Source organism: Macrobrachium nipponense, chromosome 38, assembly GCF_015104395.2.
Source record: "Macrobrachium nipponense isolate FS-2020 chromosome 38, ASM1510439v2, whole genome shotgun sequence".
NCBI lineage: Eukaryota > Metazoa > Arthropoda > Malacostraca > Decapoda > Palaemonidae > Macrobrachium > Macrobrachium nipponense.
The window spans coordinates 42464862-42477361 of NC_061098.1; the positions used below are offsets into that span (position 1 = coordinate 42464862).

The following is a 12500-nucleotide window of genomic DNA, read 5'->3' on the forward strand; positions in this document are numbered from 1 at the left end:
GAATGAAAATGTAAAAAATAAATAATGTGCTCGTTAAACAGTACAGAATATATATATGTCTAATAAAACATAGAGTATTCATTTTAATTTTCGTTGATGCAACAACGCTCTATTTGATTGTAGATTTTAGTAAGCGCCTCAAGTAAGTTGGAGGTCGTATCACGTATTGTTCCTGCTACAGTATTCACATAATGAATAATTCTATTGCTAGAGTATCTAACAAATAGCTATAAAATCCATTTTCTATGTACTATGGTTTTCCAGGAATGAGGACATAAGGGTATTGCTTAATAGTAAAACTCAAAATAACGAGATTCCATTGCCAAGTCATAAGCTGATTTAGCCTCCCATAACCTTCATCAAATTGTTTTCAGCTACGAATATAAAAATATACGCTGAGTGAGCACAGTCAGAAAGTTGTCATACATAAGTGCTGAAAACGACGTACTATGAAACACATCTATTCCGTCTACAACACCACGTCACGTAGTTAAGTATATCTTAGTTTAACCAGACCACTGAGCTGATTAAGAGATCTCCTAGGGGCTGGCCCGAAGATTAGATATTTTTACGTGGCTAGGAACCAACTGGTTTACCTAGCCATGGGACCTACAGCTTATTGTGGGATCCGAACCACATTATATCGAGAAATGAATTTCTATTCCTCTGATTCAACATTGGCAGAGCGGGGAGTCGAGCTCGCGACTCCGAATACGTCACATGGTGACCCGTCTTTTTTTATATATCAATAAATTGTAAATAATCTGTGTTTCATGTGTGTATATAAGTTACCGTTTTAAATGAAGCTCTTACAAAACTGGAGGAAGGTCCACATAAAACAAGAATTCGATAGAATTAGTCCATGAGGAAAGCGAATCATTGAAAACAGAGCGCCAAGGGAGAGAAGCAGAATGGGGAAGCTTGGGAAATCCCAACACGTTCCAACAGGAAGCAGTGTGTGAGGAGGTGGAGAAAGGCAAACAGAAGGCATAAAGCGAACATATGGAGGAATGAAGAGAAATAGAATACAAGCAAACTGAAGAGGACAGATGGGAACAAGGGAACGTCGTCGGCTGATGGAAGCTCTCACATTAGCTTTCTGTAAAAGCGAAATGTTGAGATGGATTTGTCTGTCCGTCCGTACTTGTTCTGTCTGCCCTCAGATCTTAAAGACTACTGAGTCTAGAGGGCTGCAAATTGGTATGTTGATCATCCACCTTCCGATCATCGAAGATACCAAACTGCAGCCCTCTAGCCTCAGTAGTTTTTTATTTAATTTTAGGTTAAAGTTAGCCGTAATCGTGCGTCTGGCACCGTTATAGGTGCTAACAACACATGCCCTCATCAGGCCGTGGCTGAGTATTTCATTCAGCATTTTATGCAGTACAGAAAACTCGACTGCTCATATTGTCTAAAAATCTTTGTGGAAACCAGTTTGATTCAGTAAGAGAAACTTGCACTGGTAATTCTTAACAAAGAAGTGAGAAAATAGTCTCACCCCGTACTAATACTGCCAAACATGGAAAGATATCCATAGGTATCAGTTCCTTGTTGGACGAGTGGTTTACGTGCTCGCCTACCGATTCGGTGGCCCCGAGTTCGAATCCGCTCACTGCCAACGTGGAATCAGAGGAATTTGTTTCTAGTGATTAGATATTAATTTCTCGATTTAATGTGGTTCGGATGTCACAATAAGTTGTAGGTCCCATTGCTAGGTAATCAATTGGTTCCTAGCCACGTCAAAATATCTAATCCTTCGGGACAGCCCTAGGAGAGCTGTTAATCAGCCCAGTCGTCTGGTTAAACTATGATATACTTAACTTTTTATCCATAGGTATCAACAATCAAACAACGCAGTAAATGCCTGACTTCATGACAGAATGATACCAGCCCAAACGGTTCATGGTATTTATCCTAGAATGAGTTAAAATACTGAGAAATAATCCAGGAGTTAGCATTACGAGTCTGCTAAGATGCTCCTACATGAGATCCTGAAGATACAGCCATGAACACTCACTTTAATTGCTTAGGGAACAAAGGAAAAGTATCCAGAACCCTATTCACTGTTCCCAGTGATGATCTGTCTATCAGCCTTCCAGTTCTGCCCCGTTGCTGTGCAAATGTTTTATTTTTTGGCTTCCGATAAAAATGTTGAAACACAGATTTCCATATTTGGACAAGAGTGAACTGAACTCACCCTGGCAGCAGGACGGAAGTGAATGAAATCCAACAGTGAGCAGGACTTCCCCTTCAGCTACATAGAAAACTGTGCTACAAAAGGGCGGCCAAGAAATGAGTTACTGGTTTCCAGAGCTCTGGAGAGTATTGAAAGATGCCTTCAATACTCACCTGCAAGAAGAATGGACATTTTATATATTGCGTGAAATAAAAAAAAATGAACAATGCAACGTTAAAAGTTCACTTTGGGGCAATGAAGACAAAGTGGCAACAGTACCAGAGACCAAGACAAAGTATGATGACGCAGTAATCGATGAAACAGAGACACTAATAGACACTTCAGCATTGCAGCTAAATCCATTTGTTTTTTTGTAACGAAACATACTGGTATGAGTGGGAAGGTGGCTAATAATATGATTGTCATAAATGATAAAAATACATCTATCTGTCTCTCCCGAACTAAGATAACAGGATCATCAACAAAACTAGTAGCATATCCAAGTTTGTTTGTTTGTCAAGTGTTTTGACGTTGCATAGAACCAGTGGTTATTCAGCAACGGGACCAACGGCTTTACGTGACTTCCGAACCACGTCGAGAGTGAACTTCTATCACCAGAAATACACATCTCTCACACCTCAATGGAATGTCCGAGAATCGCACTTGCTGCCACCGAGATACTATTTTCAGTGGCTTACAACATGCAAATATTCATCAACAGGGTCAAAATTCGGTAATTTGGGGAGTTTTCTTACAATGTTTGGGTGGGGCAGTTTCATTCTTTCATAGACTTGCTAGGCGTCTCAGGGAGTCCGATTGTTTTCAGGACAATTGTCTTTCAAATAAGCATGTTTATATAAAAAAAACCTTATCCATTAAACGTGTTCTTCAGCCCTGAAATAGGACTAAAACTTATAGTTGTAATCAATTCCAATATATCAGAACAGAAAGCAATAAATTCATGCGTGTCAGCGTCAGCAGGTCGGCACAGTCCTTCTTCGTAGTCTTGTGAAAATACGACCGAATTTATTGCACTTGAAGAAAACACCTGCAATGTCTTTTTTTCTACCAACATTTTTAATAATATGATTTCCTCATTAAAGTCAAGCAGCAAATCATCTTCCAGTAAAAAGCAACATGATTTTCACCCCTTGTAAACTAACAGATGCCTGAATGACCTGACAAGAGTTATGCTACAATTTGGGGCTGTTTTTATACATATTATTGTAGGTAACTGACGTTATTATCCTGGTATTACCCACTGATGCTATTTTTCAGTTGAGCCTCATTGCTTCTTTGTCTCTTGATATAGGGTGTCCCATAAAATCCTAGTACCATTACAAGTATGTATTGCTCATAATGGTACTGGGACTTTATGGACGTCCTGTATGTTTGTTAAGAGGCTAACATGAGAGTTGCAGGTGGATGCTGACTGAAATATTACAAAAGGTTCGTGATTGGAAAACACTGAATAAATGTTTGAGTAGAAAGGGATGTAACCTTTGACCTTCTATGTGGGTCAAAATATGTTGGCCATTGTTTTCATTGTTTTGACATGTATGCGATAGATTCGTATTTGATGTCGTTACTCCGCTAATGAAACAGAAGTGCAAATTTGCTAATTGGTATTTGACATGAATTGTCTGGACTTTTCAACGACTTTGTCTATTTGTCCTTGAAATATGATTGGTTTCGTTTTACTAGTTTATGATTCAACTTACTTCTGACCATTGATTATGTATTATATTATGCTCAGAACTTGGTCGAATAATGCAATGAATATCTATTAAAGATTTCTTATTAAACAGTGACGTCAAAGACAGCGTTAAGGTCTAGGTCATACCTAAGTTAACCTCAATGTCAAACAGGAACTTAAACTGGGCCATCACCTTTGAACTAAGAGAGACAGATCAATTAATGATGCCTCTTCGAAGAGTGAAATCATGGTCAATGTAAAGTTCATACTTATAAGTCAAAGGTGAAATAAATAAGATTTTAAGGTAAAGGAGATAGAGTGGTAAAGTCGGAATTTGAGGTGAGGGTTTCGTTCATTTGGTTTAGATGTTTGTCCTTTGGGTGGCAGGAGTTTGCAATAAGGTTTGGTCCTCGTTGCTGGGAACTAGCAGTTAGATTTGGGGAGTGAGATCACTCGCCTTCTGTATCTTGCCCTCTCTGGATGTTCTTGGCTGAGATAAAATGGCTAAACTTTAGAGAACCAAGGGTATTTCCTAATAGTGAGCTTTATATATATATATATATATATATATATATATATATATATATATATATATATATATATATATATATAAATATATATATATATATATATATATATATATATATATATATATATATATGTGTGTGTGTGTGTGTGTGTGTGTGTGTGTGTGTGAGGTGTGTGTGTATGTATAACTGAATCACGAAAGTTTGGAACGCGATATATATATATTTATATATATATATATATATATATATATATATATATATATATATATATATAATATATATATATATATATATATATATATATATATATATATATATATATATACATATATATAGTGGTGCTTCAGCATTCAATTATAAAAAGTCCAGAAGGAGTCCATGATACTATATTTAAAAGGCCAAGTTTATTTCATATGAGACGTTTCGCACAACTGTGTGCATCATCAGTCTGTGAATGAAAATCCTAAAGACATATTAAAATCATATAAAGTTAAAAGGAATTCACAATTTTAAAAAAATGAAAGTCTAAAAACAGATTAAAAAGAGCAGTAAATTAAAAAGAGAGACTACTAAAAACACCAACCGTCCATGATCAGAGGGTGAAGATGGAATGAGTTACAGTTGGCAGATAGAAGCGACGACAACTATGCCAGGTACAGAGGTGACGCAGGACAAATTACCGTTTAATGAGGGCACCAGTCTTTTAATATATACGACTCAAGCGTTGTTAGTTGGTCAGGATGTTTTACATAATCAATTATTGTAAAATGCTCTTTTTTAATTTCAGTCTTGCATATTATTGAGGGGTTTCTGATATTGGAAAATTCTGGTTGTTTTATCCTTTGACCTGCACGGAAGCTAAAGCCCAAATGGCTACAATATCTGACCCTCAGCAACCTCCGAGTCGATCCAACGTAAGAGCCCGGACATCCAGGGCATGTGAATTTATAAATAACGTTGGATCTCATGAAGGGCTGAAGGCGATCTTTAAAGTTAAAAAACGATCGAATAGTGCAAGGATTACTCGACACAAGCCTGACTTTAAGACACGGAATTTCCTGTTCAATTATACGAGTGAGGTTTAAGATAAATTTTGAATCTGAAAAATACGGAACAGTAGCATAAAATATTTTTCTTCGGTACATCAAAAGTAGTTGTTGATGGATGCAAGAATTTGTTAGTACCTTGTTGGTGATTTTATGTACTAAATCTTGTGGAAATGAATTGGCTTTGAAAAAGTTTGCCAAGAAAGACATTTCATTGTGAAATATTTGCCATGAGGAAGAATATTTGAGAGCTCTATTAATCAGCGTATAGATGGTGTTGAGTTTAAATGAGTATTGGCCCAAGAGCTATAAAAGTTATGGTTAAACCCGTATAAGTTCGTTTTCTGTATACTGCTGTGAATTCCGAGTTATTTCTCGTTACCTTAATATCAAGATATGGAAGGCTGCCCTCGCTCTCTACCTCCATAGTAAAATTAATCTGAGCATGAGCGTTATTAATGAATTCTAAAACAAGGAGCACTGCCATGAATGTCTAAAATAAAGCAAAAGTATCATCCACATATCTTCGATATAAAAATGGTTTAAAATTAGGGTCACGTTTTAAACAGTTAAAAGTTTGATTCTAAAATCAGACATAAAAAAGTTAGCAAACATAGGGCCTAAAGGAGACCCCATAGCAACTCCATCGACCTGCGAGTAGAGTTGTTTATTAAAATGAACATCGAATCTTGCACAGCAAGATCGAGAAACTGTTTAAAAGTCAACCGGTCAAAACCATGAAATGTTGTATCATCATCAATAAAAATTTTGTCAAGTATAATATTAATAGTATCATTTAGTGGAACATTTGTAAAGAGGGACTCAACGTCGAAGCTGACCATGTAATAGTCCCCATCTTGCCTAGTGATTAATTGCTGGAATTCATAGCCGTTTTCTTAAGGAATATTCATTGTTACTTAATTCAGACTATATATATATATATATATATATATATATATATATATATATATATATATATATATATATATATATATATATATATATATATATATATATATATATATATATATATGCATATATTGCTTAAAAAATCACTGTAGATGCACGTGACTTCATAAATAAGCGAATACCATAGGAAAATAATAGTCAGAAATTCAAGCGCTTTCGTCTTTACTCAGACATCGTCAAGGAGTTAATGAAGTACAATTGGAGATAAAGGTCTCAGGTACAAAACAAGATCAGGAATACCAGATGGTTAATTGTCAAAAGGGTAAAAATTAAAAGAGATAATCCAGGATTATCGGATATCACACGGTCACAAACCTAACCGAAACTACAAAGTATCTTTACAGTCCAAAACATGTAAAAACTGAATATATTTTGTTGCTTTATATTTATCTACAACTTTTTTCATAATGAAAGCATCAAGTTTAAATAAACCAAGACTTAAATTTAGAACATTTCTATTATTTGACTTGATGAAACAAGATTCAATGATATTCCTTTTGAACTGTGTCATTACATGGGACTAAGGCTCTTGCTTGACTCCCACTTGAATAGGATGGTCTAAATCTCTCATATGTAAGAATAATGCATTAGATATTTGCCCAGTTCTCACAGAATATTGATGTTGCTTGAGACGTTTGTGAAAGAGATTTACCGGTCTGTCCGTAATAGACTTTATCACACTTTTTGCAAGGAATTTCATATATGCAGCCTGGAAGATCTTTAGGAGAATTTTTTATAATTAAACTCTTGACATTAATATTACTGAAAATAATATTTATGTTAAATAGCTTTAAAATTCTAGGAATATCTAAAAACCTTTCATCATAGGGTAATTTTTTAGAATGTTATGCTTACTAAATTCAAGTTTGTCATTAGTTGAATAAAATGTTTTTCTAGCTCTTTTCCATGCCACATCTATAAATTCCTTGGGTATTTAAGTTTCAATGCATATCATAAATAGTTTTTAAATTTCAGCGTCAATAACTGTGGGCTACAGACACGTAAAGCCCTTAAGAACATCCCAGAAAAAACAAAGAATTTAAACATTTTGATGGTGATTGGAGTAGTAATGAACAAAAGAGGCAATGTTAGTGATTTTCAAAAGACTGAAAAAGGTGAAATTTCTATAATTTCTATGGACAGTTACATCAAGAAAATTCAAATTACAATTTCTTTCTTCCTCTACAGTAAATTTTATTTCTTTTAGAAGGGACTAAATTATTGAGATTATTAAGGAATTCCTGAGATTTTTGTGAACTGGCCAAATACAGAAGATATCATCCATATATCTAAACCAAATAACTTTTTGGGGCAAAATTCTTGGTAAGAGTTTTGTCTCAAAAAATTCCATGTAAATATTGCTAAGGACAGGAGATAAGGGATTACCCATAGCCATGCCCAAAACTTTTGTACGAAAAATTCCCCATTAAAACAAAATTTACTATCTTTGATACATAACCTTATGAAGACTAATGAGTTTGCTACACTTAAGGGATGTCATGACTTTCTAATTTCCTCCTCCAAATATTCAAGTAAGTCATCTACAGCTCTTTTGTAAATAAAGAGACAACATCAAGACTAACCATATTGAAATCAAAATTCAAATTTAAACTATTCAATTTGTTTATTATAAAATCAACATTGTTTTTTAACATTCGTGTTAGAAATGTTTCCTACCAAGGAGTAAGAATTTTTACAAGCCATTTAGATAAATTATACCGTTAATGAGCCCACTAAACTAATGATTGGTCTGATAGGGTTTATTGATTTATGTGTCCTGACTAAACCATACATATAAGGTAAGGATATATATACGTATATATATATATATATATATATATATATATATATATATATATATATATATATATATATATATATTTGATTAATGTGTCAGCATTAGCAGAGAGAGAGAGAGAGAGAGAGAGACTGCCCTCATTCTCCAGTATGTTAGTTTCTGAGCGGAAGTGTTGTCCATTTCCCACCTTGTCCGGCTGTGCTCCTTCCTTCAAGCCAAGTGGCAGCCTTTTCCTTCCCAATCACATCAGCATCAGTAATGTCAGATCTTGTCTTTCGAACCCAGATGGTCCTGAAAACATCGTGACATCCAAACGGGTGACGGTGGATGAGGGTGGCTCAGCTTCCGTCCTCTGTACAGCAGTTGGCAATCCTACACCGAACGTGACCTGGGTCAGACAGGAGGATAACAGCAGGTAGGCAATTAGGTCAATATTCTCAATACTGAATAAACATTTCCCTGTATGTAGTATGGTTAGGTACGCAGCTCACTCTAATAAATCACGTAACCATAAAAACGATAGATTCTGTTCTACACTACCACCAATCTCCTTAAATCCACGGTAGAAAGGTAAGTGAAACAGGGACTTGGGACAAGTACTTTCGTAATATATTCTACATTTTCAAGTTCACACTGATATACTACGAAAGTGCTTCTTCCAAGTCCCTGTTTCACTTACTTTTCTACCGAGGATTTAAGGATATTCTTCCAGTACTATGTGTTCCTTCGTGCTACATTGGATATGACTACCATTAATAAATGAATCCAGTGGGAAGAGGTTTTTTTACCTTGATTTACGAATATTCTATTCCATTTCTTCAAAACTGGGCTCAACAGAATTCTGCCGCTGAAAAGAGCAAATTACCCAAACCATTTTCAGACCCTGACCATTACTGAGAAGAGACAGATGAGAGAATTTTCCTGATTTCAAACTAATCATTTGTTGTCTGTAATGTTCTCAAATCAGGATTGAAGGTTGCTCCTATCCCAATTTGAAGTCAATGTCTTTTATTGAATTTTGCTTTCATATTCACACTTTCGTAAGGAAGGACACTGTATGTTTGTGTATGAAGGAATTTACGAATCTAAAAATCCTAATTTGTAATGGAATTATTCATTAGAACATTCAACTATCCTCCTTTCTATGGACATAAGACTATGGGAAAGAAGTGTGAGCGTCATTCTACATCTGCCTTACGAATCAGTTGTCATTCTTCAACCGAAAGTCTTCTTCCTCGAAAGTCTTTATATTCTCATTCTGTTCAAACTGAAAAGTTTAGTTCGCACAGAATGAAGGATCGACGAGAGAGGCAAAACATCTGTTGGACGAACCGTCTCTGCTCAGTTCCGAAATGTTTGTTTGTCTGGTGTTTTTACGTTGCGTGGAACCAGTGGTTATTCAGCAACGGGACCAACGGCTTTACGTGAATTCCGAATCACGTCGAGAGTGAACTTCCATCACCAGAAATACACATCACTCACCCCTCAATGGAATGCCCGGGATTCGAACTCGAGGCCACCGAGGTGGCAGACCAAGACCAAACCGACCACGCCACCGAGGCGCCCAGTGCCGCAATGAAATAGGAGTAACGATCCCCGGTAGCCGAGAGACAGAAGCCGAAATCTGAGCTGGAGAGCCAATTCAGGTGCAAATCCGGTTTGATCTTACAATATCCGCTCGCTCGCATATGAAACGGAGGAAGCTTTAGCCTCGACGGCATCAAATATTCGCGTCATTTTGATGCATTTTGACGTCCAGAAGATGAAATGAAATATTGAGTCTCGTTTGGGCGCTGAGTGACCTCTCCTGAATAAAGAAGGAAGGGCAGCGGTTTCCTCTTTAGCGGTGATTGAGAGGAAGAGAAGCCATGACTGAAATGCAACAGACCGGGAAATAACGGTAAAAAGTCCCGGTAAATGATCCGTAATCAACCATAAGTGCTATGTTAGCAATTTTATAAAAAAGATATATCAAAGTCACAACGCCCTTATTAGATATATGTAATTTATAGCCTGACATAAAAATGGATTTTAAAGGAAAACAAACGTTTAGTTAAATATTTTGTAAAATAAAAATGGATTTAAACAAAAACAAACGTTTAGATAAAGATTTTGTAAAATAATTTCCTACTGAATATATCAGATGGAAAACCTCATAGAGAAAAGAGTCACTTTGTTAGACGTTTCTGACATTTTTAACCGCGCTCAACTAACAAGAGATCTGTTCTTCATAGATTTAATGCTTTGATAGACTCCCTTTCCTTAAAATGAAACCGCAACCTGATATATTAATGATGACAAATGGTGATTTACTATAGTGACATCTAAAAAAATTATTCTTTTTCTGGAAATAGAAATTTCAGCTTATAACTTTCAACTTTTCTAAATAACACGTAGCCAAAGATTTTCTGGTGTTTGCAATCACATTCTCAAATCCCTGAATTTTAGTAATAACTCCTTGATTCCAGTTTTGACTTTTTTGTTGATTATTTTCCACCGTACAAAACACGAATACTCGGGCAGAAAGTTTGCTGTCCAAGTAAATCGTATTAATCAAAATATCTATAGCAGATGGTACTGACAGCGACTGGTTTTTTGGCAGGTGAAAAAAGTATTAAAACAAAAGCTTCCTCTATCTGGCAATAAATTCGACTTCACCCCATGACGAAATCATTTATACGCGGAAAAGCAGACCATGTAAAAATTGTGAAAAATATGACACAATGCTGTTTGAACCAAACAAAAACTTCTTTCAATTTTCTTCTGAAGATGGAAAAATAAACCCACAAGATAACCGAGTATAACTTGTTTACTTGTAAGCATTTACATGGCATTAACACTCGAGTGGGCCTGAAAGCACTCGAGTGTTAATACATTGTAAATACTTACAAGTGAACAAGTTATACTCAGTTATCTTGTGGGCTTCTTTTTCCACAATGCTCTTTATGGCTGCCCTGTGTTATGACCTAAGTCCGCCATTTGTTGAGAAGCAGGAGACCTTATGTAACCCCAGAGGATTTCGTGATGTCTTGCAGCAACTCCGAGGTTCTCTCTTGGGGCATCGGCGAAGCCAGACTCTCGATCGAGGGGGCGACCAGAGCAGACACGGGATTCTACCTGTGCCTCGCCTCCAACGTCGTCTCCAGGGCGGAGCCTGTTCGCGCGGCGGTCGTCGTGACTCGTAAGTAATGTTTCTCTTCTTAAACTCTTCTTTATCCACTGATTAACATGAGTGGTTCTGAGTCAATGGCAATAAGTTCAGCTCTTTTTTTTTTATCCACTGATTAACACGAGTGGTTCTCAGTCAATACCAATGAGCTAAACCCTTGTTTATCTAATGATTAACACGAAAATGGTTCTCAGTTGATTGCAATATAGGTTTTGATTAGGTTTTACTCTTCTTCAGTTACTTAGCCTTATTTCCATCCTGATAATTTATGTTGGCCCATTTTCCGAAGGTATTACATTCTCAGCAGGTACATGAAAAGACGGTCCGTTGGCAAGGTGATTAGTAATTTGAGTACTGTGTTTTTACTGATATAGGTATTGTTGCTTTGGTGCAGTAGCTTTAAAATATCTTTCCTTTGCCAACTGAAATACAACGCATTTTGTAATGGAGGATCTGCTTGGCAAATCGTGACAAGTGTGAATTCGTATGTTCGTATTTTCTTTAATGTTACCCTTTCACTCATTTGCATACAAACTGGCATTCATTCTATTTACATATCTTAAGGATGCATATTCATCGAATTCAAGGACATCTGGGCAATTTTTTTTTTTTTTTTTTTTTTTGTCGGATGAGAGAAATAAGTGTCCCTTATCATTTTTAGGTATTCGTCAAATGTCTGTGAATTCGTAATCCATTACAACAAATTTTTGAGCACCATTGCACAAGTTCCGTCTTTTCTCTCGAGTCTAAAAGTTCATCCACTCAGTTTTATCCTTCCTTCTCCTTCTGCAGAAACTCCAGAGGTTCCCGACGAAGTGGAAGAAGGCGCAGAAGAGTCCTACCTGAGTCCCTGGGCTCACTTGGGGGGGACGGCCCGCCTGGAGTGCAGCGTGAAAGCCGCCCCTTCGCCCACTTTCAAGTGGACCATCAACGAGGACCGAGTTCTGCTAAATGACCGGAAGTATTTCATAAGGGTGCCTGAGGTGAGAGGGGCTCCTCCTCCTCCTCCTCCCCTCCTCCTCCTCCTCCTTTCATTCGTCGTTATCAGGGGGTTTTTATTGCATTTCGTGACGGGATCTATACTCTGTTTTTCTTCATCTGTCCATCCGCCTGTGG

The 12500-nt window shown here is 36.6% G+C and overlaps 1 protein-coding gene across 1 annotated transcript in view; it reads left to right on the forward strand.

Annotated features, from left to right (window-relative positions):
* Window positions 1-12500, forward strand: part of LOC135209815 (neurotrimin-like) — a 100550-nt gene that overhangs the window by 1815 nt on the left and 86235 nt on the right. The window lies entirely within an intron of this gene.